General features: G+C 40.1%; 1 protein-coding gene across 8 annotated transcripts in view; it reads right to left on the bottom strand.

Moving 5' to 3' along the window:
* PAK1 (p21 (RAC1) activated kinase 1) overlaps positions 1 to 26,515 on the bottom strand; it is a 151,773-nt gene extending 125,258 nt beyond the window's left edge. For 2 of the 8 annotated variants that reach the window (XM_082410353.1, XM_082410360.1), the window contains exon 1: positions 25,879 to 26,515. The gene's annotated coding sequence lies outside the window, so the exon portion shown is untranslated. Of the gene's footprint in view, positions 1 to 7,681; positions 7,793 to 10,764; positions 10,845 to 24,900; positions 24,987 to 25,878 lie in introns of all 8 variants that reach the window. The other 6 variants (XM_082410355.1, XM_082410358.1, XM_082410356.1 and 3 more) reach the window with 6 other exon arrangements.
* Between the last annotated feature and the right edge of the window lie 1,004 nt (positions 26,516 to 27,519).

Raw genomic sequence — 27,519 nt, 5'->3', positions numbered from 1 at the left:
TAGTTCTAAACGCAGCTCAAGCTTTGGAGTCAGCAAACAAGTTTGAATCCCAGTCCTCTGAGTCCTAATCTCTCTGGGCCTCAATTACTTCATATGTAAAATGGACATAATACCTACATGAGAGAACTAGTGTAAGGATTGAGAGTATCTATATAAGGCAACTTGCACAGCAATAAGGCACTCAATAAATGTTAGTTTCTTCTTTTATTGATCAACTGGTAAATACCAGGTACTTCCAACCTTCGAAGGGCTGATTGTTTTCAGTAAATGTTTAGGGTGAGACAGGATAGATGAACAAATAATTCCAATATAATTAGTACAAATAAGTATAATACAACACAATAAATGCTGTTATAGCCATTGGAACATAGTATCACATAAACACTGGGGAAAAAAAAGGATACTAATTCTGTCCGAAACAGGAGGAGAGTATCAGGGAAGGTATGAGAGACAGAGACATCTGAACTGGGCCTTGAAGGTTGTTGAGTAGAAGCACAGCAAGCAAAGGAAAACATCTTAAACAAAAGAAACCATGAAAAACAAGTTAGGGAGATATGAAAGAGAACATATGGCTTATTTAAGCAACAGTGACAAAACTTAAGAGAGTAGAAGTGGATGGGTTACACAGGAGCAGAAGATTAGCATAAAGAAGGGCCTACCCATAGGAGTATTTTACTGAGAGAAAAGTGGTATGAGGGGCAAGGAGAGGTAGTCATCTGAGAAGCTCTTGAAGAAAATATTTACCAGAGAAGAACAGAAATAAAATCACCATTATGATTATAAAGGATTGTAATATGGAGGAGAGCTTGAATTTATTTTGTATGACCCAAAGGTCAGACCTAGGAAGGTGGATGAAAATTAAAGAGTGACACAAAATGGCCTAGGAATATTAATCACGTTCAAAGTGAGCCATTTGGAATTGAAAAGGAAATGTCCATTCTTTAAGTGGTGAAATTAGCCCGGGGAGCTCAAGGAAGAAACTCTTATCTACTGGCTAAGGAACCCAGGCTTTCTCTTCCTCTTTGAGGACAGGACTAGACTTGATGGGCATTTGGTGCAACCAGGTTTGAGGAAGGTGCTTCCTCCACTTCCTGAAGCCTTACACAATTCAGTTCAACCTCAAAAGGGAATGCTAGCCCACAGAGAAACAGCCTAAAAAGAAAACTAAAGCAGGCAATAGACTTTAAGGGAAACTAGGCAGTGGGCTTAAAGAAGAGGGGCAATGAGAATGCAGAACATCAGAGGCATCAATTCTCTGTTACCACGTTAATGGAGGAAGTAAGCAATGGAACAGCTGCAAGACCATTATCTACATGTCTGAGTTGTGGGAGCCATAGAGGTCATCCAGTCCAACACCTCATTGTACAGAGTTAACTGAAGCCCAGAGAAGGGCAGGGAGAGCTACGCCTAAAAACAATTTAACATACACTTTACACTTCACGCAGGCTCTTTTACTTGTATTATCTCAATTTTCCTCAAGGCAAAACAGTGAAGGAGGTGTTATTTTCCCAATGAGACACTAAGTTCTTTAGAGCATTATAAAGTTTGCGTCAGTTACTCTTATGGATTTCTGCAGTATATAATGCTTTCCTTTTTGATCCCATGGGTTATAAAAAAAATTCACCTTGAGGACTGGGGTTCTCCCCAGGCAAATAATGCAGACTAGGAAACAGTTTCTTAATACCTCATCCCTACTGCCCTACTCTCTGAGTCTACGACTTTCCAGTGTATAAACTGTTCAATAAAAATTATTCTTTTTCAGTTCCTGTACTGAGAATAGGAAACAGATTTGAATCAGATAAGACCCCTGCCTTCAAGAAGCTCCCATTTGGTAAGGAAGACAGACACGGCAATCAGTGATTATCTTTGAGTCATAAAGACATGGGTTCAAATCCTGGATCTACCCTTTGCTAGCTAAGGCAAGTCATTTCCTTTATCTAAACTCCATATTCTTTATCTGTGTAACTGAGGGCAATATCATCAGCTTAACTCAAAAAGCTCCTTGTTAGCATTTGGTAAGATAATGTATTTAAAGCACACAGAAGAATGTCTGATGGTGGAGCTGGTGAGAGATTAGGGGCCACCAAGGATTTATGGACCCCTATGGGTCACAGCAGTTCTCCACTTCAGATATTCATTCTTTCAATAAAAAATACATTGTATATCTACTGTAAGTTGGGTGTTCAGAGCAACAGAGGACTTAGATATGGTCCCATGACTTTGAGGCACTTATAGTGTCAGAGACTGAGATCATAATGAAAAAAGTTTTCACCATTAAGGTCCTGACATACTGATATTCTGTGGGCTGCAGGCAGTGGTGACCAAAAATAGCACCACTTATCCCATTTCCATTTTTCCTCCCAAGTTTCCCAGCCACCAAGTTTCCTCCACCTCTTCTTCAATCAATTCACCATATTCAATGCCTGTCATCTCCAGAGGCCCTTCCCTGGATTGAAGAGCCTGACCATAGGCCACTACAGTTCAGAATAGAAACCTGACTAACAGCAAACCCCACACCCTACCCCACCTACAGCCTCTGAATCAGACTCTACAAAATAGTTTTAAAGCCACAGAATAAGTGCTGCTATATCTATATTAAGCCTTTAGAGGAACAGTTCTGAGAAGACAGAACTAAGTCATCTGAGATCTCAAACACTCACTGAACACCTTTTATGTGCCAGGCACCATTTTGAATGCTTTACATATACTAATGCCCTCAAAACAACTCTGCAAGGGAGCTACTATTGTCCCAATTTTACAAAGGAAAAGCTGTGTTCACAGAAATTAAGTGACTTGCCCAAAAATCACAGTTTATAGGTGATGGAGCTGAAATCCATAAGCAAATTGGCCTTCCTTTTATCCACTGCATCTCACATGTTATTCTGATAATAACCCTGTGAGGCAGGTAAGAAAGTATCAGCATTATCCTATTTTACAAAGGAAGAAACTGGTGCTTAAGGAAGTGATATTACTTTCTCAGAAACAAGTCAGTAAGTGGCAGAGCCATGGCTTTTACTCAGATCTTTTGCCCTCAAATCTGTGCTCTTCTCACTACCCCACATTTCCTCTTTCACTGCCTTGCAGAAGCGTATAGTAGAAATATACTTAACAGAATCAGAAGGGCTGAGATGTGGTCCTGACTCTGGAACTAACTTATTGTATAATTTTTTTTTAATTGTATAATATTAAGTGAGTAATTTTTCTTCTCTTGGCCTCAGTTTTCTCATTCATAAAATAAGGGTATTAGATTGGATAACCCTTAGGTTCCCCTTCAGCTGGAAATCTAGGTTTTAATTAGTACCAACAAGACTAGAAGCAGTTTCTCTGGTATCCTTGCCACCCAACAGTAACTCTCTAAAAGGAAAAAAAAAAAATTAACTGTTATTTGTAGTGATAAGGTGAGAAGTGCTCAGCACCACAGAGTAGAAATTACCCATTCAATTCCATTCCTTCCTTCTTCGAACACCCTACATGTAAACATAGAAAAGGCCACAAGCTACCTAATAACACAACACTGGCACCTCCTCTAAGTGGCACATTTAATAACATGCCAAGTATGTCTAGGAGTGAAGAGTGTGTTCATGGCAGGGCCCTTCTTCCCACTGTTGGAGTCACAACACTTCTGTTCACTAGGTAATCTTCCTAGGTTGGGACATCAGCTCTGCTTCACTTACAGCAGACCAGGCTTATGACTTTAAATCCCATCAGATATAAACGATTTACAGTGACTCTTGACTATTTAATATTATAGACCAAAAAATGAAATTTAACCCCAGATGTAATTCTTCCATGCCAAGAAAACAGAAGAGGGCAAGAAGCAGGACCCAAGACTGGATAAATCACTTCCCTGTCTTAGTTTCATTATATATAAAGTAAGGGAGAGAGTCCAAACCAATCCTAAACACCTTTCCCATTGTAACCTAATATGAATTTATAAATATTCTATATTTAGAAAATGTGAAATGTGTAAAAAACAAAAAGTAGGAGGAAGAGGGCATAGTGTTACACATTAAAATGACCTCCCATAAGAAAATTCTAAAAAATGCCAAGGCAGAACATAAAATATGTATGGTCACATCACCCCCCAATACATAGTAGTTATAAAAGCAAAGAGAAAAATCTATAGCCCTGTGACAGCTGAAGTAAATAATTCACATAATTCCCTCAGGAAAAGACTGCTGAGGCAGAAAACCATTGCTCATGCAGTTAAACCAGAGCTGATCTGAATATGAATATGATCTGAATATGATCAGATCTGAAACAATTGGAAACTGTTTCCTGAAACCAGGAAATTGTCTTAAGAGGAAAGACAATCCTAAGGGAGCAAGCCTCCCTTTGACCTCGGAATAAAGTTCATACTGCTTTAGCTAAGCATCATCATTTTCAGTAAATATTTACTTATTAATACGCTAAACAATGAACTAAGTGCTTCCGCATACTTTTGTTCATTTAATTCTCCCAACACTCCAGTAGTTATAGTCCCTATTTTACAGAAGAGGAGTTTGAAGCTCAAAGAGGTAAAAAGATGAGATGAGATGAGATGAGAACCCAATCTCTGACTCCAAGTTCAATGTACTTTCTACTTCATCACTATTATAATCTACCTCCTTCACTGTACAGGTCCCTCACACATCCCTTGTCTAGTCTGAAACCTCACAACAAGCTTGTGAGGCAGACATTCAAGATTCCTCATGAACTGATCCCTACTCACCTTTATAGTTTTGAAATGGATGCTACTGGCTAGCCAGCATCCATTCCCCTCTTCTTCCCTCCCAATAGAGCCCTGATTTTTATCCAGTATTCATTCCTCAGTAGCCAATGTAACTAAGGCAGTTCTCAAATTTTAGCATATTGTCAGAGTCAAAAATCACCTGAAGAGCTTGTTAAAGCACAGATTCCTGGGCCCCACACCCAGAGTTTTCGATTCAGTAGGTCTGATACCTGCCCCGAGAATTTGCATTTTTAACAAGTTCCCAAGTGACCACTTTTTGAAAACCACTGTCCTAAGGGAAAGCTGACCCCAAACCTAGCTCCAAGGGTAGGTCTTCATTCTACAGCCAAACCAAATATAGTAATCCCATTCTCCTTGCAGTGATTAGCCCAAGAACTCAGGCTTAACCAATTGGCATCTGGCACATCCCTTGAAACTCTTGTAGTTCAGGGATGGGTAAGTGGCCTAAGGTGGTCCAACTGCACTAAAGAGGAAATTTTGTCCATTTTGGGAGATGAAGTCAGTGTCTGTCTCTGTCTCTCTCTCTCTGCCTCTTTCTGCCTCTCTCTCTGTCTCCCTCCCTTTCCCCCTACCCCTCTGTCTATGTATCTATATCTCTCTCATCCACTGGTTAACAAAGAAACTTAGCCCCTCCAACTGTTTCTATCAATTTACCACCATGACGGAAGGCAGCTTGGGGATATAAGTAACACAATCTTTTACTTTTGTGTTGTCATAATTTTCAATTTATATAAATTTCAATATGATATAAGCCAAATTTGAGTCAGAATTGCTGCTTACAGAATTCCAAATGATATAGAATTTGGTAATAGAAGATGGTACAAGCCACCTGAATACTCTCTACAGTGGAATCTGTAAATTGGTTTGCTCAACACCTATTCTAACCCCTTTCTAGCTTTGAGTACTGCAGAGATTGGAAAGCAAAAAAAACCTGTATTTCCCAGACTCCCTTCTAAAAGTCATTTAGGTTCTGCTAATCAGATGCTCTCACACTAGATACTGATTTGTAACTATGTATTAGATGAGTGGAGAGACTGGGCACAGGACACCCCTTTTGCTGGAACAAACTGCAAGAGAGGCAGCATAGTTCTAGATCTAGCAGTTGTAGCAACAGCTGCCTGATTCTGCAGCTTCTAGATCATGGCAAAGACAGCAGCATCCTTGAGAACTTTATTCTTTGGTGCAGTTTGGAAAGTTTATTCCTGGAAGCTCAGCCCGGGTCCATTTCTTCTATTCTCCCAAAGACTCTTTCATCTCTCTGGTATCCTTTAATAAATCAATTTTCCTTGAACTTGCTAGAGTGGATTCTGTTACTTGCCCCACTAATAAGAACCCTGACCAGTAAACTGCCCTACACTAAAGATAACATATAATATTTGCCATCATGTTCACATAACAACTGACCCTTTCCTTCCTTGTCTTTGCATCAACTCTTCCCTCAGCGTGGAATGTCCTCCTTCACAATCATCCCATTTGCAAAAGTTGCCCACTTCCTCCATGAAGAGATTTACATAATGAGGAATTAATCACAGAAGAAAGGAAGAAAACCAACTTGACAGAGGAAGACTGAGCCCTGAAGAATGAGCAGTATGACGTCTGGCAGAGAAGGGGCAAGGAGGAAGGAGGGAGTGTTTCAAGTATAAAGAATAACATTCACAAAGGCAATAAAGTACCTCTTGCCACCAAGGACTGACCTTACAAATTCACAACTTCTTAGAGCTGGGAATGATGCTATAGCATATACTGAGTTTTGCTAAAAAATTAATGTTGAATACAAGTGATTTTTATAGTCAGTTGTCAGTAATTAATAAGCACTAATAACTGTGTACAAAAAACTATTACATTAGGAGCTATAGGGAAATTCCCAAAGCAGAGATTACAGTCTTCCACTCTTAAAGATTTCCAGTATAGAGAGAAACAAAGACATCTGAAAAGATCAAGGATACAACACAAATACTACAAAGACAAGTGCAAATTCATATAAACAACTGTAAAGAAAAAAGTTTCAAGTCAGTAGAGTATCTAATAATAGGTGTTATTCAGAGAAAATTTTTCTAGAAGAATTCATTAATACACCAAATACTTACTAAGCATCTACTATATGCTAAAAATTATTTTATTTGCTGAGGAAACAGAGAAGCAAGCAGACAAGGTCCTTGCTTTTACAAGGCTTAAATTCTAACTGAAGAAGAATTAGGAACAAAGGTTTCAAGGACAGGGCTGTAAATTAAAGCACTGGTCATTAGGCTCATTTTCACTTCCCTATCCTGTAATATGGATAATTATGATAGCCAACATTTATTGAGCACTTGTTTTGTGCCAGAATCTGCTAAGTGCTTAACAATTATTACCTCATGTAATCCTGGTAACAAACCTATGAAGTAGGTGCTACTGTTAATACCACTTTAAGGATAAGGAAACTAAAACTACAGAGGTTAAGTAACTGCCCCCAGATCAGAGAGTCAGGAATTGGCAGGGCCATAGGATTCCAAGTTAGGTCAGTAGCAGAGGTTTTTAACTGCTACACAATATAGAGGACAAAATTATATTTATATGAGATACAGCTTTGTTAAAATAGGAGGCATGGAACTGTTAATGTGGCATGAGGTTGACCATCTCTGAGGGTTTTTGTTTCCTTATGCCATAAAATGAGGGGTTAGATTCCCTAAGCAATGGTCACTTTCAGCTTCTGTTTCTACGGTTTCAAAAACAATGTCAAAAAGTTTTCAGGTGCCTAGTCCAGTTGTTGTTAGTGAAAAGGTACTTTGAAAGCTGACACTATACTGTTCTTCTCCACCGGCTAAGACCCTGTGTTTCCATGCTTTCATTAAGGGGCATATTAGCATTATATTAATTGGCATAAACAGCTGTAGCATAAACCTCCTGCAGAAAAGAAGGCTGGCAGCACAGAGAACAAAGGGAGAGGCAAGAAAGCAATGATTGGCTGACCTGGATTCATCTAGGTCAGGCATGGCATTTGGTCCCTCTGCATTTCTAAATTCTCCTGAATGTGGATGCCCAGGCAGCAGCCCAAAGCCTTCCTCATTTCCATCTCAATCTCTAGGAATAATTACAATGAGAACAGAGCTATTGAGGCAGAGACCAGACTCTGAATATTAAAGTACACACTAGGCAGGAGCTAGCAAAAGGAAGAATAAGAGATGTTCTCTATTTGGACATAACAAAGTATACCAGTCAAACCCTACTCACTCACCTGCCATACAAACTCTGTACCAAACAGTACCTTTTTTTTTTTTAGCCACACAGCGCGGTTTGTGGGATCTTAGCTCCCCTCCCCAAACAGTACCTTGTCAAGACACTTTTCCAAATCTCTTCAATTACTGTTCACTTCTTCCTAACCCTTTGCTTTATTAGGTATCTCCTATGTGCCAGACTCTGAGCTAGGCCCCATAGGAATATAATGAATAATGCACAATCCCCAATGTCAGGGAAATAAATCTAATGGGGGACAAGTGCATACAAAGGGATTCTTATTATCTGGGTATAACTAATACCCAAAAATGCCACTTAAGTTAACTGATGAAGGACAAAACTACAATAAAATAAAATAAATAAAAAGTAGATGGGGCCTTTAATTTATCAAAATAAGTATAAAACAAAATTTTGTAATTTAACAAAATTTAAGCTATAATTGCCACTAAGGTAATTCTTAAACCAAAGAACATCGGTCATTTCACATTTGGCTTTCAGAACACGTTGACGAGAGGATCAGTTTTGTAAAAATATTCGGGAGCTTCACCAATTTTTGCCAAGGGTCTCTCTTAATCCTTTGTTACTCAAATCATTGTCCTCTGAATCTCCTATTATGACATTACTCACGTTAATTTTTCCTTCAATTTTAAACTGGTCTAATTTTACCTAATCCTCATTTGTCAATGACTTTTGTGTGTGTGGTTCAAGCCATTCTCCAATATCACTTTATTTAAAATTCATAGAATTCTTTATGTTTTGTAGAAATTTCAGTTTTCATTTTAGAATCTACTTGCATCATATTGTTAGATGTTAATTATCCTACCATTTGAAATGCACTTACTGCCAAGAAGAGTGAGGAGGACAGAGCCCAGTGGTGAGCAGGGAGGGATGTCTGAGTGGGGAGTAATTTTATAAGTGATCAGTTCCTATGGATAACAAATGAACATCTATATATCTAATTATAGTGCACAGGACCAAAAGAGTGCTATGGAAATTCAAAAAAGCTTAATAAATATTTGTTGAGTGAGTGGATAAATTATTTTATTCAATAATTCAACAAGCATTTATCAAGAGCCTAGTACATGCCAGACACTGTTCAAGATACTGAGTATACAGCAAGGAACAAAACAAAGTACTACCTGTCTTAGTCCATTTGGGCTGCTATAACAGAATACCATAGACTAGGTGGCTTACAAACAAAAGAAATTTACTTCTCACAGTTCTGTAGGCTAGGAAGTTCAAAATCAAAGCACCAGAAGATTCGGTGTCTGGTGAGAACCCTTTTCCTGGTTCATAGATAGCCATTTTCTCTCTCACATAGCAGAAGGGGAGAGGGAGATCTCTAGGTCTATTTTATAAGGACACTATCCTTTTCATGACCACTATCCTTTTCATGACTTTCCACCCTCATGACCTAATCACCTCTCAAAGGCCCCACCACCAAATATTACCACTTTGGGCATTTGGATTTAATATATGAATTTGGGGGAGACATAAACATTTGGTCTATAGCATACCATCAAGGAATTTATAGTCATGAATGGGTGGATGAGGGCTGCAAGCCTACATGGAAGAAATGGCAGCCCAGTTGGATCTTGAAGAATGAAGAGCTTTAATAGCACAGAGGAAAAAGGAATTCCATGCTGAGGGAACAAAGTGATATAACATATGAAAGTGTAGTAAACTCAGTCTTTTTAGGGATGGATTTAGGGTCAAGAGAGATGAGGCTGAAGAAGTAGGTGGGGTCAAAGTGTAATGTTCCCTGAATAACAAACCAATTTACATGTTATCCTACCAGCAATGGGGATACACTGATAGCTTTTGAGAAAAACAGTAACAGCATCAGAAAAATTACTCCAGGCAGAATAATGGATGAATAAGAGGGCAGAAAGACTGGTGGCCAGCACTATGGAGAACAGTATGGAGGTTCCTCAAAAAACTAAAAATAGAGTTGCCATATGATCCAGCAATCCCACACCTAGGCATATAACCAGACAAAACTATAATCGAAAAGATACATGTACCCCTATGTTCACAGCAGCACTATTTCCAAGAGCCAAGACATGGAAACAACCTAAATGGCCGTCGACAGATGAATGGATAAAGAAGATGTGGAATATATATACACAATGAAATATTACTCAGCCATAAAAAGAATGAAATAATGCCATTTGCAGCAACATGGATGGACCTAGAGATTATCATACTAATTGAAGTAAGTCAGAAAGAGAAAGACACATACCATATGATATCACTTATATGTGGAATCTAAAATATAACACAAATGAACTTATCTATGAAACAGAAACAGACTCACAGATATAGAGAACAGACTTGTGGTTGCCAAGGGAGAGAAGGGGTTGGGGGACGGATGGATTGGGAGTTTGGGATTAGCAGAGGCAAACTGTGATATACAGGATGGATAAACAACAGTGTCCTACTATATAGCACAGGGAACTATATTCAGTATCCTGTGATAAACCATAATGGAAAAGAATATGAAAATGAATATGTATATATATGTGTATAACTGAGTCACTTTGCTGTACAGCAGAAATTAATACATTGTAAATCAACTATACTTCAATAAAATTTTTAAAACTGAAAAAAACAAAACAAAACAAAAAGACTGGTGGCCAGGACACTAGTTAAGAGGTAATTTAAAAACCTAGAGACAAGATAATTATGGTCTAAACCAGAGCACAGAGGATAGAAAGATAAAAACAAATTTGGAAATAACTTCAGAGATAAAACTGACAAGGCTTGATAATTCTTGATAATGTGAGCTCATTCATTCAGCAAATATTTACAACACTTACTGTGGTCCTGGCACTGTACTAGGTGATGGGGTACAAAGGTGAACAAAAGAGATGATGTTTGACTCCATGGAGCTGAAAGGCTAGACATATAACAAACAGACAGGTACAAAATTACAGGTCATTATAAAAGCCATTACAGAAAATAACAAATACTGTAAGATGAAAATAGAGGGGATCTTCTTTAGATCAGATGGGTCCTGGCTCCCAGTAGATACCCAATATTTAGAAAGAAGAATATACTCAATTTTCTTAAAGAAGAAAAAGAGGGAGGCAGAGAAAAGCTAGACTTGTGAAGAAGCCAGAAATGGAGAAAAGCATACCAGGGGAGAAGAACAGGTGTGAAGGCCCTGAGGCAAGAAAGACTTTCTCAAACTCTGTAGAAGGGGGTGGGGGGGGGGGTGGCGGGGAAAAACAGTGCCAATCACTCTGAAGCACAGCCACTGAGGTGGAGAGTGGCACAAGATGAAGTTAGAGAAGCAAAAAACAAGGTCAGGTCACTCAAAAACTTAAAATCACGTTTAAGATTTTATATTGGGGAATTCCCTGGCAGTCCAGTGGTTAAGACTCGTCACTTTCACTGCCGTGGGCCCGGGTTTGATCTCTGGTTGTGGAACTAAGATGATACAAGCCACGTGGCACAGCCAAAAAAAAAAAGGAAGATTTTATATTTTCTCCTAAATAAAACAAAAAGCTTTTACAGGTTTCAAGCAAAGAACTCAGTTAAAAGATAGTCCAAGGTAGGAACGTCCCTGTTCCCTGGTGGTACAGTGGTTAAGAATCCACCTGTCGATGCAGGGGACACAGGTTCAATCCCTGGTCCGGGAAGATACCACATGCCTTGGAGCAACTAAGCCCGTGCGCCACAGCTACTGAGCCTGCGCTCTAGAGTCCGCGAGCCATAACTACTGAGCCCGCCTGCTGCAACTACTGAAGCCCGCACGCCTAGAGCCCGTGCTCCGCAACAAGAGAAGCCACCACAGTGAGAAGTCCGTGCACCGCAACCAAGAGCAGCCCCCGCTCGCCGCAACTAGAGAAAGCCCGCACACAGCAACAAAGACCCAGTGCAGCCAAAAATAAGTTAATTATTTTTTTTTTTTAATTTTTTTTAAAAAGATAGTCCAAGGTAGAGATGATGGTAGTTTGGATTAGAGAAGTGACAACAGAAATGGAGAGAGGTAGATAGATTCAAGCAATACATAGGAAGTAAAATTAACAAGATAGGGAGTGGAGTTATCCATATGAAGGACAGGAGAGAAGGGTGTCAGGAGAGAAGGAGGTGTCAGGGATGAACCTTAAATTTCTGGTTTGAGCAACTAGAGAAACAAAGATGCCACTTACTAAGACAGTGATAACTGGGAGAGGACCAGGTTTGTGGAAAAAGACCAAGAACGCAGTTTAGAGTATATAAAGAAGATGTTGTAAGACCTCAAAGTGGAAATATCAAGTGGGCAATTGAATATATGAGTCTAGAGTTAAGGAGAGAGGTTTAGACTAGAGATATCTGGGGAAATACAGAAGTTGAGAGCATATATATAGTATTCAAAGGTAGGACAATGAATGAAATCAAGTAGAAAGAGAGTACAGTGTAAGAGAAGAGGATCTCTCCCTTGAGGAATTCCAACATTTGAAATCAACATTGTAGAAAAAGGCAACAAATTAAACTGAGGAATGGTCAGATGTAGGAGGCAAACAAGGAAAGTGATATCACAGAAGGCAAAGCATATTTTAAAGAGGGAGTAATCAATAAAGGCAAATATACTGAGAGGTCCAGAAAGATAAGAATGAAAAGGAAATTCTGTGGCTGCTAACAACACAAAAAGAGAGCCATCCAAGCACTGTGAGCCTCTCAGTGAAAGAACAACACACCAACACCTATAAAGTGGCCATGCAAAAAAAAAAAAAAACACCTGGATTTGATCAAGCCCCTAGATACTAACTTACAAATAATGTATAGAACCAAGGAACTTGTTAAATTATAACAGGGAGATGCAAAATCCAGACAGTGAGAAACTTTATAGGACAACTGGTTTCTTCAACAAATAATCTGAAAGGGGGAAAAAAGAGATTGAGAGGGAATTTAGAGATTAAAGGAGACATAAAAGACATGTCAACCAATCTCTCTGTGTAGCCCTTATTTGTTTCAAACTGTTAAAGAAAAAAAAAAAACAAAGAAAGAAAGAAAAGTATGACATTTGCACCACAACTGAACATTTTGATGATATTAAGGGATTATGGGAAGGGGAGTGGTGTATGTGTGGCTACGGTTTTGGGGTTGTTTGCTTTTTTTTCTTTTTTTTTTTTTTAAGTAGATTTGGCACCATAGGGGTCATTATGGGCCTTAGCACAAGCAGTTGTGATAAGGTGGGGGGATGGGGGTAGAAGCAGAGCGGAGTAGGCTGCCAAGTAAATGGGAGGTAAGGAATTAGAAGCAGAAGTTGTAAACAGCTATTTAAAGAAGACTAGTTTTGAAGGAAAGCAAAAATAGCGCTTAGCTGAAGGCTCACATGGGATCTCAGGAGCGCTTCTGTTTGGTGGAGAAGGGGAAAACTGTTTTCCTTTAAATAAAACATTTCAATGCTGCTTATGATAACTCAGTAAAAAGTAAAATGTAATGAGGTAGTGAAGTGAGGTTTCTAAGACAGGACCACAGGAAGGAATCTAAAAGCATATGAAGGATCAGGCCTTTCCTTGAAAGAGAATCATTTCCTTCATTGTGAAAAAAGGAGCGAAGGCAAAAATGGGTACAATCCAAGTAGATTCTCAGATTCAGAAGGAGGAATATAAAGCTTCTATTTTATTTGTGATAAATGAGACAAAGTGAGGGGTAGAAGAGAAGTGAAAGCACAAAAGAGAAAGTGACAGGTGGAGACTGAGGGGAGAATTGAAGATAACCCTGAAGAAAAGCAGCTATTTCCAGAGCTAGAAAATACAGGGGGGAAAAAATAGGCTTTTGGAAATGGGAAATAAGTCAGTTGAACAGACCAACTCCTGAAGAAATCATTAAAAGAAAGGCTGTGGTGGTATTCTCAGTTTGCAAATATTAAATCCTGTCAAGAGCCTATTAGGTCTTCATATCACTTGATTCAGTAATTCCACCTATGGGAATTTACTCTAAAGAAATAAACTCTGAAAGTAAAAAGCTGTATGTAGTGTTACGATAAAATTACGGTGTAATTTATTACAGGGAAAAAAACCTAAATGATTGTGATGGCTAGTTTTATGTCAATTTGGCTAGGCTATAGTACCCAGTAGTTCAATTAAACACTAAACTAGGTGCTGCTGTGAAGGTATTTTATAGATACAGTAAACATCTACATTCAGTTGACTTTAAACAAGGGAGATTATCCTTCATAATCTGCGTAGGCTTCACCCAATCAGTTGAAAGACCTCAAGAGCAAAACTGAGGTTTCCCTGCTAAAGCATTCTACTGGTTCTGTTTCTCTGGTAGAACACTGACTGATACAATGGTATTAGGCAAATTATGGAATAGCATCTTAAATTTTATAATGAACACTACACAGTAACATGGGAGAAATGTTTATAAGTCAAGAAAAAAAAAGGCAAACAACAAATGTAGGTCTACATTGTGATTATAATTATGTAAATAGGTATGCTTACATACAAGAAAAAAGAGTTTATTCATTTGACTGATGGAATTGTGCCTGAATTTTAAATTTATTAACAGTATTACAAAATAGTTTGTTAAATAGAGCTCTGTTATTTTTAATGGAATAAAGTTAGTAACATTGTATGTGTTAAGCCTTATTAGAATTGTGGCCCTATAAAGAAATTGATACTAACCTAAAAGAACTCTGCCAATTTTGAAATGTTGCCTGGGAGAGTACTAAAAAAAATTTTAAAAAGGAAACTTCTGGAAAGCAAATATGCCTAAAAGGGCCTTAATCCAATGCCATTTTTCAGTAACATTTAATTCTTCAACTCAAATAAAATGAAGAAAGACCCAGAATGGCAAAATAGCTGGTGATCAGCTTAAGAATTTTCCACATCCTTAGCTAGCACAAGGGCATGCATTCAACTTTGACTCAGGTCAGAGATATTTGTACTGGGCACCTAAATATTTAACACAGGGAGGTTTCTTCTCTCCTTGCCTCTCCCAACACCAGACAATTGAAAGGATTCTTGTATGTTAGCTAAACTTGAGTAAAGAAGTCATATGGACCTCAGTTTGAATGCTGGCTCCACTTTCATTCATTCAATCAAAAAACATTTATGGGGCTTCCCTGGTGGTGCAGTGGTTGAGAATCCACCTGCCAATGCAGGGGACACAGGTTCGAGCCCTGGTCCGGGAGGATCCCACGTGCCGTGGAGCGGCTGGCCTGTGCGCCACAACTACTGAGCCTGCGCTCTAGAGCCCGTGAGCCACGACTTCTGAGCCTGCGCGCCTAGAGCCCGTGCTTCTAAACAAGAGAAGCAACCGCAATGAGAAGCCCACACAGCACCACGAGAGTGGCCCCCACTCGCCGCAGCTAGATAAAGCGCGCACGCAGCAACGAAGACCCAACGCAGCCAAAAATAAAAATAAATAAATTTATTTTAAAAAATGTAAAAAAAAAAATTTATGGAGTAGCTACTATATGTTAGGAACTGTGACTACAACGCAAAGCAAAAAAAAAGATACTTTTATTTTAAGGAAAGGGGTACTATGTTAAAATTCTTTCTCTTTAAGGTGTCATGCCTTAAAGAAAAATGATTCTCTGGAGCATAGGGTCTAGTAGGGCAGACAGACATTAATCAAATAATGCCATAGAGTAGTGGGTAAGAGTATGAATGCTAAAGTGTTTAAGGGTGAAGTGTACTGACGTCTGCAACTTTTTTTGAAATGCTTCAAAATAAGATGGATTGATGAATAGATTAAGGGATGGATATTCAATAAAGCAAATATAGCAAAATATTATAGAACCTAAATGAGTATATTAGTGCTCACTAAACATACTCCCATCGCAATATTTTATTATAAAGAATTTTTAAACATACAAAATAGTTGAAAGAAGTGTACTGCTTCAAGAGGAGTCAGCCTAAAGAAGAGATTTTTCTTTTTTAATTAAAAATTCAGACTTCCCTGGTGGTCCAGTGGTTAAGGCTCTGCACTTCCAATGCAGGGGGCATGGGTTTGATCCCTGGTTGGGGAACTAAGATCCCACGTGCCAAAAAAATTTAAAAAAAAAAAAAAAAGTTGAATAAAAAATTCAATCTTTGACGAAGAGTTCTACTTAGATACTATAGATATCCAGAGGCAATCTCAAAACCACTTAAAAACTTTGATTAGTCAATTTAATCAATTTCAATCCTCAACATTTATTTGTTTGTTTGTTTTAGCTGACAATGATAGAGAACATTCTTCACTCAAGACACTATGCTAAAAGTGCTGGTTCATCTCCTCATTCTAGCACCAAGGGGTGGGGAGTGGTTTGGGCAGTCACTGTTTGCCTCTGTCTATAAAATCTGATTTATTCATCCCTTCTCAGTCTCTCAGGATTAACTAGGATACTGCACAGGGTAGCATCTTGAAAGGTCTCTTCCTACCACACCAGCTTTATCTCATACCATTCACTCTTGCTCCCTATGGCACATCAACCATAATGTCCTGTGTTTAGTTCCTCCATGTTGAGCTCAACCAGTGTTATCCAATAGAAATATAATGCAAGCCACTAACACAAGCTACATATGTAATCTTAAATTTTCCGGTAGCTATATTTTAAAAGTTAAAAAAGAAAAGCAAGTTAAATTAATTTGAAAATATATTTAACCCAATTTATCCAAATATTAACATTTCAACATATAATCAATATAAAAAGTTAATTACTTTAAATTCTTTTTTCAGTACTAAGCCTGAAATCTGGTGTGTATTTTACACTTATAGCACATCTGTATATGAACCAGCAACATTTCAAATGCTCAGTAACCCCACTGGCTAGTAGCTACCATACTGAACATCATAGCTCTAAACTTTTACCTACTTTCAGGGCCTTTGTGCACTTAAAATGTTCCCTCTGCCTGCAATGCTCTACACTCCATTCTCTGCATGACTAGTATCTACTTATCTCACGTATCTTATTTTAAAAGTATCATCTCCTCTATGAGGCCTTCCTCTTAGCACTCCAAAATTCTCTACACTACTCCTTTATCTTCTGTAGGACTTATCAAAACCTGCAACTACTTATTTGCACATTTAATGCTTTTCTCTTTATTCCCCTCTGGAGTGTAAGCTTTATAAGAGCAAGGACAAGGACCATTTCTCTATTGCTTATGATTGTACCCCTAGTACTAAGCACATGCCTGGCACATAGGAAGCGATCAACAAATATCTGTAGACTAATTAAGGGATAGATAAATAGAAGCACTATAGAGATGCATTTGGTTTGTATGCATGTGGAAGTGTATATGTTTTGTCCCTACTCTACCAACCCACACATAAGAATATTCTCAGCAGCCATTCCCAAGTGGCCTGGGGCCTTAACAAAGTAGTCAACTTCAGACAACTTTCTGGCAACTGGCAATGGATAGAAACAACACGATTTTTGGAAAAAGAATGAACTGCAAAGAGCTTTTAACATTCTCCAAGGAACCAGGATTTTTTTTAAAGTCAAGGGAAAATGAAGGAAGTGCCACTGGTCAAGGCAGCACCCAAATGATCAGGAGCCAACACCAGATTTGGAGACAGATGATATGGATTAAAGATTCCAATTTGCAAACTCCCAGCTATGCTATCATGGACAAGCCACTTAACTTCTTTCCATCTGTAAAAATATGAGGACAGAATTAAATGAGATTGTATATGAAAGTGTTTTGAAAACAGTAAAGCCTAAATATATATTAATTGTCTCTAGGCTACTTAGGAAACGAGGACTTACAAAAGTGTATCATAATGAATTTTTCCCCTTTGCTCATCTAGTTTCCTGTTTTAAGTTACTTTGCAGATTACATATAGATAACTTCTTGAACTGACCAAGCAAAATGTACCCAGACACCAAACAAAAATATCAGACTCTGGACCGGCCAGGTAATTCCAGACAGGAAAATAATCTTAAATAGAAGAAAATGTTATAAAATAGTAATTCTTCAACAGGTGACTGGGGAACTAAGAGTCCCTCCAACTATACCAAGTCCCTCTCTGCCCACGCCCCAACCTGGAAATTTAAATTTTACTCCTCTAGCCCACTGAGAATTGTTTCCATAGTGAAATACTGTTACTGATGGACTATGGGGATAATGGCCTATTTTACTATGGAGTAAGGGTGAGGGCAGGGGAGAGAAGAAGATAGAAAAAATTTTTAAATAAATAAAAAAATTTAAAAACACTGTCATAAAATATTTGAACTAAGAAGCTGGCATCAAATTTAATACACCTAACAGGAGAAGCCACCACAACGAGAGGCCCGCGCACCACAACGAAGACTGGCCCCCGCTCGCCGCAACTAGAGAAAGCCCATGCACAGCAACAAAGACCCAACGCAGCCAAAAATAAATAAATAGATTTATTTTTTAAAATAAATTTTAAAAAATTTAAAACATCTATGTGACAGCTAAGGAAAACGGAGGCTCAGGGTGGTTAAGCGACTTGCCGTAGTTACACAGTAATAATCATAAAAATGTCTTCAAATCCCAACTTGACCTCTCTGCTTCTAAATTTTCTAATCTGTAAAATGAGTATAAAACAGTATCTCTCTTATAGGATTATTCTGAGGAATAAATGAAAAACCAAATGTAAAGTACTTGGCACTGTGAAAGTCCCCAGTAAAAGGTCAGTTGTAATGAGGCTGAGGATGCTGATTTGTTCCTGATGTCATTTATCCCCAACATACAATGAGGCTAGGGGGAGAAGGTGGCTGGAAAACAGGGAGATCACTATCTCAAACTCATTTTTAAAAAAGATTAGAAGGGTATAGATGAAATGCTATAATACTTACTATTGGTTATCTTTCTACAATAAAACTCTGATAGATTTGTTGTTGTCCTTGTTTTACCTTTTATTCTTCTGTATTCTCCATATTTTCTACAAGAATCACATATTACTTTCATAATAAAAGAAACATAAATGTATTTTAAAAACAAACAAGGGGGTTTGAGTAAAGACATTCAAATTGGAAGAGTGACTATCTGACGCTATTTTAGCTTGCTGGACCCTGGTTACCAACTCCTGGGGAAAAAAATCTATTTAAATGATTAAGGAAAATCCAAGAAAATGCCCACAGAATCTTAGAGCTAAAAGCACTTTTATAGGTCACTTAGTCCAAACTCCCAACTAATAGCCAACATGAGTCAAGCACTTTACAGCTTATGAATTGCTATGCTTTTATCTATGGAGCTCACCTGATCCTCACAACACCATAAAAGTATAGGAGAGTTACAGTGTATTGGAAGAAGCACGAGCTCAAGAGTCAGAAGGACTGGTCCTCAAACCATAGCTGTGCTGTACAGCCTCAAGCAATTCAATTAACTTCTGTTTTCACTTCTATAAAATGACATAAAATAACTCCTGTCTTAGCTAACCCAGGGAGTTGTTGAAAGAATAAAGTGAGATAACATTAGTGAAAGTACTTTGTACACTATCCAAAAGGCCATTCATCATCATCTGAGCTTTGCTCTCCTGTCTGCTCTTACCACTCCCCACCTTGCACCCCATCCTCTAAGTGTACTAAACTACTCAGTGTTCCCCAAACATGCTCTCAAGCCTTCTAGCCCTCATACCTCTCTCTTTCAGGAAGGTCTTCCTTCTCCTTCTCTTTCTACCTCTCTCCCACTGTCTTGGTTAACCCCTGCTTATCTCTCAAAATCCAATTTAGGTGTCACTTCCATTGAGAAGGCTTGCCAGACCACCCCTATCTCAGGTGAAGTAGATGCCTTTCCTCTGTCTTCACATAGCACCAGTATATATATCCATGTGTCATTTTTTTCTCAATATAGTACAGTTGTCTACAGACATGTTTGTTTCTCAAATATAAACTTAAAGGTAGGGACAAGGTATCATCTATCTGTTTCTTCACAGCACATGACAATGCCTGAGGCTTTATATGTGTTTAGCAAATAAAGGGACTTTAGATGACAGTTTTCCTATAATAAGTACCAAAGACATTTATGCAAAATATTATAAGGCAGTACTTTTCAAACTTGGCTGCATATCAGAATCATCTATAACTTTTCAAGAATAGAGATTCCAAGAGATTTTGATTAAGTAGACCTGAGATAGAGCCCAGGCAACTGTATTTTTTTTCACATCTTCACAAGTAGTTCAAATGCATAGCCAAAATTAAAAACCACTGCTATACATAATTGCAGTCATAAAATTGTACCTAACATCTATATAACTTAACATCTTACAATTCATTTTCACATATGTTATTCATTTAATCTTCACAACAACCCTGTGAGTTAGGTATTATTTTTATTTTCCAAATGAAGAAACAGAGATTTAAATAAGTTAAGTGTCCAAGTAGGTCTTTGGCTAACTTCAAATTTAGTGCTCTTCCTTCTACATCTATCTCCTTTCCTAGAAAAATGATAAATAATATTGCCATAATATACAAAGTACTATGAGGCAAGGATTCAAATGAGAAAGCCATCAATCCCTTTGTGCAAATCAGGGAGAGAGAGAATAAGGAAAGCTAGGCCTTGAAGATATAGGCAGACAGATGAGGGTGGAGGCCACATATATACTGTCACTGTCATTTATCATCCCAAGAGATTCAAAAGACAGAGTCTATAAAGGAGAAAAATGTCCTTGCAGCCTCAGTTAGTACTTACACAGTCTGAAAGGGAAAGGGACATTGGAGAGAACTGGAAGTAGAAAAGTGGAAGAAGAAAGCCCCATAAACAAGAATGAATTTCCCAATGCTGCCTGCAAATTACTACACCCTGACTCCATGAATAAGAGCCAAAACATAATGCACTTTTTATAATTAAGACTTAGATAAATTTTAGAGAATTAATCAATACCAAACAAAATCATATTTATGAGGGGTCAATGAACCTCTGGTTCTTTCTTGACTTGTTACTACACTATTCCTAAAGAGGGGATAATCTGGAGGATCCTGGCACATAGAAGATTTCTCCCATCTCAAAGACTAGATGGGAGAGCGGAGGAAGTTATTTATGAGAGATAAAGCTTAACACTAAAGCAGAAAAATGTATTACATTATGTTAATAAATCTACATTGGCAAAGGAAAAATGAATATTCAGGCACAGGTGACTCAGAACACGGATAAAGTCTGATCTCTCAACTTCAGTAAAGAAGTGTTATCCTATAAGTCTGCAATATCATGACCATCTGGCAGAGTTTTATCAGCAATTATTTTTTGGGGGTTCAAACTGTGGACTTCAGTTGGGATTTCTTAGTGAGAAGAGGTTAGAGAGATTAGAAAGCAATCTAAAAGGACATTTCTAGTGCCCCAAAGTTTAGCCTGATAGAGTTTAAAAGGCAATATGACATAGTGGCAAAAATAAAGTACATTTAGATTCAAAAAAATGTAGTTTTAAACCAATAATTTAGTCATTTGCTAATGATGCGCCTTTGAGCAAGCCAAAGGAAATATCTATTTCACATGGCTGTTGTGAAGACTGAACAAAACCAGGGAAAGATGCTATTCTTTTTCCTAATGAATGATAAATATAAATCCATGTAAGTCTTTCTTCACCAGTCTTTCTATGCACAAAAAAAGAGAGCAGGCTAAATGAAGAAAGATTTTAACTCTCACAGCAATATACTTAACAAAACATTCCTACACCTGCCATACAGAAAAATTAAAGCATCTGGGGTAATGAACATGCCACATAACTGCTGGTATCAGATGGATATAGAATGGAACTGAGGTTTGCCACTTACTTACAACAAAAGCTTGAACAAGTTCCCTTTGCCAGTCTGAGTTTCAACCTCCTTATCCATGAAATAGAGATACCAACAATCTTCTTACATGCTTACTTTGAAGATTGGAAAAAATATCTCGCATAGTATCTGGTACATAACATTTGTTCAATAATGTAAGCTGCTGTTAATAAGTTTACCACCGCCTAACAACCAGCTAACAAATAATACTTTTTAAAAGTTTCTTTGCATTCAATGTTTTTTCAGTTGCTTCATAGCTGTAAGCTAGTCATAGCAACTGTTACTAACCCTATTTTACAGTTAGGACAAAAGGCACAAAGATAAAATTACTTCCATAAGGTCATGCAGTAATATAGAGACTAAATTAAGGTCTCCTGACTTTCTCTGGGTTTCATTACCCCCCCACCCCAAATTATAACATTAGTCCTTAGGAATTAAAATGAAACAGCATATTCTTTTTGATAAACTTAAACTTCCCTCTTTACTATTTTAAAAAAAAAAGTTTTTTCCCTACTTTCTAGTCATGATTTAGAAAGATAAAAAGGGGGGAAAGGAAAATTCATTAACAACAGAATTGAGAATTATCTCAAATTAGCAACTGCTGAGTCTACCTTGATTTTTGTTTTAGTTTTCCCCAGTAAAGCCACCGACCTCTTAATTAAAAGATTTTAAAGTCTGCTTATCAAAATGATGCTTGTTTGATAAACTATTCCAAAACTGAGAAAAAAAATTAGAAAGACAGCTTTGTCCCATCTTTATGAGTATGCATCACTTTATCCCTCTATTTAATTTCTTCATTTCCACACTTATCACATCATGTTGTAGTATCTTTAACTCCTTAAGGACTTGAACCACATCCTATGTATATCTGAACATCCTGTCCAAGCATGGGACCTGGCATATGGTAGAGAAGGACTCAACAAGTGTTTACAAATAAATGAATCAACAAATGAAGCCAATCTCCCAGAGGGAAGTTAGGAAAGAAGAAAACTGGATATGGTATCTTAGGGCTAATAAGAAACTGAAAGAAACAAAACATTTTAAGAGCTTCACAAGGAAGAGAAACCTTTGTGTGGAGTCAAACAGGCCCTTGTATGGCTTTAAGTATCACTAGAGAAAGACAAAAACCACAGGAGATCAGGAAGAGATAGTTTCAAGATAAAAGGTTCAAAAATTAGGGTACTTATTTAAACTTGCAAAACCACATGCAAGTTCCCAAGAAACAATCCTGGCCTAGGATATTTTAAGTGCAATTTTAAGGTCCTGGCTGAAAGAAAAAAAAAAAAATCCTCCAGGCTTTGGTGGAGAAAGACAGATGTAAAAGGGAAGAAAAGCTCAATCTAAAATAAATCCCCCAAAATGTTAGAATCCACTTGGCTTTGCATATTGGAGTGTGGTTCCTCTTCCTACTGAGAACTATTCTTGAATAAACCCCCAACGTAGCAGCTGGCAGTAAATGGGGTTATATCATTTTTATATTATTCATTCAACAAATATTTGAGTGCCTGCTATATACAGTCACTATTCTAGGCCCTGGGATTAAAGCATTAAATAAAACAAAATTCTCTGCTTTCAGGAAGCTTTCAATCAAGTGGCAAAAATAGATGATATGGAATGGAATGGAGTATAATAGAATAGGATAGGATGGAATGGAATGGAACAGAATGGAATAGATGGAATGGAATGTCAGGCAGTTTGTGCCATGGAAGAAAAAGGAGGGAGGGGGGTGGGGGGGAGGTGGCAAGGAGCTGGTCTTACCAAAAGCAGATCTTTTAACCCAGTGATTCTCAAACTTTAGCAAGTATCAGAATCACCTTGAGGACTTAAAGCAAATACCTGGAGTCCCCAACCCTAGAGTTTTTCATTTGTAGGTCTGGAATGGGACAAACAACTTGCAATTCTAACAAATTTCCAGATTGTATTGATGCTGCTGGTGCAGAGACCACACCTGGAGCTAATTATTCTAACCCACAGAATTAGGTAACCTCTAACTCATGGGTCTTGACTTGCTTCTTTATTCATACATTCATTTCAAACACTTATTCACTGCCAGAAACTTTGCTAGGCACTAGGACTAAACAGATCCTGCCCTCAAGAAATTCACAGGTTCATGGAAAAGATAGGCACAAACTCAAATATTTGCAATAGAGAGCTATAGAGACCTCTAAGAGTGGTCTGTACATGAGCCAGAGGGTGGAAGAGCAACTCATTCTATGGAGGTAGTAGGAGGAGAAACTAAGGGACTGCTTCCCAGAGGTCCAGCAAGCACTTCTCCACAGGCAGGTACAGGGTGGCATTCCAGGCAGAAAGAACAGTACATGCAAAAGCAGAGATGAGAAGAGGGTGGCAGGGGAGTTATAGAAAGTGAGGCTGCAAAGGCTGGCAGTATTCTAATCTCTGAGAGCTTCTTACGTCAAAGTGTATAAAATTTTATCTTTAGGCAATGACTAGTCGGGGTGGGGATAAATCACTGGGTTTTGTTTTACAAAGATCTCTCTGGATACACAGTGCAGTCCTTTTAGAAAGAAAGCATTCCTTCCTCCAAACCTAGCACAGGGCCTCATAACATGTGCTTAGTAAATGTATACCGAATTGAACTGAACAAGCTCTTTGTCAAGGGCTATTTTATAGATGAGAAGCAGGTCACCACCTTCCCTGAAGGACTCACTTTGGCCAGGACAAGACCTGAAAAACAGGTCCAGCAGCCTCAATTATTGCACACTACTCTCTGTACAACTGGAGTAGAGACTAGGGAAAGCCTTCATTGTTTACATGTCTACCTCACCCACTAGACTTTGAGCTCTTTGAAGACAGGGAGTGTCTTAATAGATTCTAAATCCGCATAGCCCTAGCAGGAGACCTGAAACACAGTAGCTCTCCAGACTCCAGTAATGTTGGGTAAATGAATGACTGAATAAGCAAATTTACCAGATAGACCCATGAGCTAACGTAGGTAAGCTTCAGCGAATGTTTCAGGGTCCATCATTCCAAAACCCTTTTTGAGAAGTACAGTTTCTAGTTGAGGTGAGGTGGATTTCATATGCACCTGATTTAGGATTTCCCAAATAGGAACAAAAAAAAGTTACAAGTGCTGTGGTAGAAATCCTACCAGGCCTCTGAGGGACCCAATGAGAAAGTTTTGCCTGAGAGGAGTATGGGGGTGGATGCCAGCAAAGACTTCACACTGGGGGTGGGGGGATGCTTCAGTAGATTCTTGAAAACTAAGTCGGTGGTAGACATCTGCCTGTTCTAGGGCACAAAAGCAAACTCCTGCAACTTTAAGACTGGAAGTCACCTGCTCAAGGTCACACAGGAAGTAGATGAAGTCATAAGGTAAGACCAATGAGGAGGCATCTGTGTACTGCTGACTCCTGTTTTCTCCTGATAAAGTTGAGAGAGAGAACCCAAAGACACAGTAGGCAAAATTAAAGATTTTCCTCAGGAACAACTCTTACAATAAAGGCTAGACTAGTGAATTCGAATTTTTATTGGTAACCATAGTACTAACACTTCCCTTCACCTTTCACAGTTCGGGGGGGCGGGGGAGGAAGCATAAGACAGTTACCCAAAGGGCTTAACAAACAACAAGCACTTTGCTCCCAACACCCACAAACACTCAAAACTTCTCAATATTCTTCCAAAACACTCCCGGTAATGTTTGCTGTGAAAATATTCAATACAGTAAAGGCTATAATAATCACGTCTTTTGAAATGGAATAATGAACATAAAGTAACTCCAATTCTCCTTTCCCCGTTTGTTTTTAACTCCACGTTACAGAGTATTCCCGGGGTGGGGGAGGGGCAGCACAAGTCAAGCACTATCCACTCGTATTTTTCAAGGAGTTCAACTCTATAGGTGATTCCCGCCCCGGCCTGGACGGGGGTGATTTTTTCGTGCACAATGAATCTGACGCCGCCTTGCTAGGCTTCCCCGTCGCGGGCCAGGGTTAGGATCGGAGGACCACAAAGTTCGGGAGGGAGTCGCTCCCGGGGCCGGACCTGTCGGATCTCCCGTCCCCTCCCCTGCCCCTGTCCTCCCCCGGGCCCCTAGGGGCCCCAGGCGTCCGAGACCGGCGGCTGCGCCGGTCAGTACACAGGGGGCCTTTGTTGGTCCGACAGAAGCGGCCAGCCTCGCAGGGGCCGCCCCCGCCTCGCCTCACCTGGCGCCCCAGTCCAACCGGCCCCGCCGCGGAGAATGAATGGGCCCCGGCGCCCCACCCCGCGCCGCCCCAGCCCCGCAGCCAGGGGTACCGGGCGGGAGGCCGGCTCTCACCTTCCGCGCACGTTCGGCTCGATTCGGCTCCTCCTCCTTCTCCTGCTCGGTGGCGGCGGCCGAGCCCGGGAGTGAGCGCGCGAGTGCACGAGGGGACGCTTCACTTTCTCCCTCCCGCCGCCACCGCCGCCGCCGCTCTCTCGGCGCCTCCCCACCCCGCTCGCGCCGGGGAGTCCCTCAGGACCGGGCGGGGGTGGGGGGGTGGTCAGCGACCGTGGGGGGAGTCGGATGGGGGGGAGGCGGAGGGAGCTAGGCGACTCGGCTGAGGGGGGTGCGTGCTCCCAGGGTCGGGGAGATGTGAGGAGCTCGGGTGGCCTCTGGGGGAGGAGGTGGGGAGACAGAGTTCTTTGAGGGGCTCTCGCGAGCGCGGGGCTCCTAGAAAGAGGGGATAAGAGTCTGAGGGAAAGCGTCTGTGGAGTAGGACAGCAGAGCCGGGGAGGGAAGCGGCGGGTAGGCGCGACAGACGAGCAGAGGGGGAGGGGGGAACCGTGAGGGGGCGTCTACGGTGCTGCCGACACCTTGGACTCCAGCTGCAGCTGCAGCCGCTGCCGGGCCGCCTCCCCAACCTAAGCCGAGCTATTGTACGCCGGCCCCCGGGCCGACCGCCTCGCCCACCGGCCCCCGCCCTCTCCCCCGCGAGGCTTAGGCGCCGACGGAGCCCGGCTCGGCCCGCCTCCCGCAGGTGGGAGGGGGCGGGGAGGGCTGGACAGACCCACGTGAGCGAGGCCATCCGGGGTGGGGGGCGGGGGAGCAAGCTCTTTGAATGACGTCATCGGTGCATGACGCAAGAGGCTGGGGAATCACCCGGCCTCCGCGTGACGTCATTGCGCCCGCGTCTCACCTCGAGCCCCGCACACTATACAGGGGCAGGCTCCTTCGACGCAGGAAGGCTTTGGTACGGTTTCGGGGGCGTTAGTGGTGTGTCGAAAAAGATGGCTCACCTCCTAGTCTTATGGTCCTCTTCAGGTTATAAAGCACCACGGCATCTGCTACCTCTTTGCCAAGTGCTGAATTTGGAAACTACCCCATCTCCTGGGACCTCAGAGCCAGACATTTATTATACTGCTTCTTTTTTTTTGGAGGGGGGAAGGGGGCAAAGAAATGATAATGGAGGTTTCAACTGCTGTTACAGACAGAAAAGAATGGGCTTCTTTTCCCGCTTTTCTCCTACCTGAAGGCTACATTCAACGCAAACCTTTCTCCTGAGCTCGGGTTCTGTATCTCCCAGTGCCTCTTCTATTTCCCAATGCAGTGCTTCCATACCCCACTGTACCTCAAATTCCACATGACCCAAACTGAAACAACATTAGTGACGAAGGGTTTGGAATCAGATTGCTTTGCTTCAAATTCCAGCTATACAAATGTTAGTGACAGGACCTTAACATTTCGAAGCCACAATTTCTCTATACGTGTGTATCCTTAACTTGATCTCTTTAAGTCTCTGTTTTACCATAATAATAGCAAGTGCAATTTAGCACGTATTTAGCACGTAAAGCCCTTTGAAATGTTGGCTATTCCTACTACGTTTTCCCCCCAAACTTGCAACTCACGTTACTTTCTGGTCTTAGAGAACGGACCGCCATCCAGCAGTCCACTGACCCAGAAACCTGAACGTAGCCCCCATTCTTCCTCTCTCAACAC

The sequence above is a fragment of the Balaenoptera physalus genome, assembly GCF_965194825.1.
Source record: "Balaenoptera physalus genome assembly, chromosome: 10".
Lineage (NCBI taxonomy): Eukaryota > Metazoa > Chordata > Mammalia > Artiodactyla > Balaenopteridae > Balaenoptera > Balaenoptera physalus.
Note: the sequence above shows the minus strand (reverse complement) of the source record. Positions and strands in the feature narration are given on the sequence as shown.